Genomic DNA, 1,733 nt, shown 5'->3' on the forward strand with positions numbered 1-1,733 from the left:
CAATTAGGATCTGAGACTTTCAAGAAAAGAGACAGAAAAGTATACAATTAAAATGATTAATTCAAAACCCTGTAACCTTAAGTATACAGGGTCTACATATACCAGTTTCCTAGTTCTTTTTACTGAAAACAAGTAGACATAATAAAATCCCAGTAGCAATGAGCACCATTAGCACTCATATTGTAGTTTCTGTTTTTAACACTAGAAACCAAGGGCTCCTTGGAAGAATAATACATTCAGGTTTGGGACACAGGAAGTAATCTGAAAAGATTAGATTCCTACTCACCAGAAATGGGATTATTTGAACTGTAACAAGTATAGGGACTGAGATGGATCAAAATTCATAAAATATGTAAAAATCAATGAGTCTTTAATAATTTTCATAATATGCACAACAAGGTTCTGGGAAGAGGGATGAATAAGGCATGACTTTTTAATGGGCATGAATTTTCTTTAAGAGTGATGAAAATATTTTGAATTTAAGTAAAAGTGATGGTTATACAACATTGTAAATATATTAAATGTTACTGAATTATGTAATATAAAATATTCAAGCTTATTTTTATATGAATTTTACCTCAATAAAAACTATTGTGATGAGTACACATCAGCTAATTGCATGCTTCCTCAATTTTAGGGTATTTTTTGAAAATTCTCCTAAAAACTATAGAAAATTCGGCTAAATTATAATGAAAATATTATATATGAAAACTTAAAGGATACAGGTAAAGAGGTAGTTAGAAGCGAAATTTACAACATAAATGCTTCTATAAAAGTGATAAAGATTGAAAATTAATGAGCTAAGAATTCAGTTTAAGAAAACTAGAATAAGAACAAAAATATTAGAATAAGAACAAATGAATAAATTGTAGTAATAGAAGAAAAAAGTTATTAAAATGAAAAATTAGGGCTGGGGTTGTACTCAGTGGTAGAGCACTTGCCTAGCACATGTGAGGCACTGGGTTCAATCCTCAGCACCACATAAAAATAAATAAATAAAATAAAGGTATTGTGTCCATCTGCAAGTAAAAAAAAATTAAAACAATAATTAAATGGAAATTAAATATATGGTAGTCATTAAAGAAAAAATTATTTCTTTGACTAACAAAATAGACAATTTTAGCAATATTAATAATGAGAAAAGATAGAAAGCATAAATAAGGAAGAATAGGAATGAAAATAACTATAGTGGCATCAGAAATTAAATAGGTAGTAAGGGGTATAATGAAAAGCTTAATGCCAATTCACTTGAAAACATACATAAATTTGATAAATTCCCAGGAAAATATGACTTGACAAGCTAAAGAAGAAATAGAGAACCATAATTGTCTTCTAAATTTCAAAAGCAAAAAGTCTTTCCACAAAGATAGCATCAGACCCATATAGCTGCATTAATGGTTTCTACAAAGAATTAACAGAATGCTAATCATGATCTTATATATTCACTTTTCTAGTGAATTTAAAAGAAAAGAAAGCTCTCTAACTCCTTTCTGAAGTTCTCCTTGCCTGATTTAGGACTATTTAAGAAAGGAAAATTAAGGCTGACTTTATTTCCAAACATTGATATATATCTCCAAAATGAGCACACTGAATCAGTAAACTGAATCAAGTAAGGTATTGAACAAAATATATTATGACCAAAGATTCTTTAAGCCAAGAGGGAAAAAGAAGAGATTAACACTAAAAAAAATGTATTAATTTGAGCCATTACCTTAAAAGATTAAAGGAGTTGC

The sequence above is a fragment of the Callospermophilus lateralis genome, chromosome X (assembly GCF_048772815.1).
Source record: "Callospermophilus lateralis isolate mCalLat2 chromosome X, mCalLat2.hap1, whole genome shotgun sequence".
In the NCBI taxonomy this organism is placed as follows: domain Eukaryota; kingdom Metazoa; phylum Chordata; class Mammalia; order Rodentia; family Sciuridae; genus Callospermophilus; species Callospermophilus lateralis.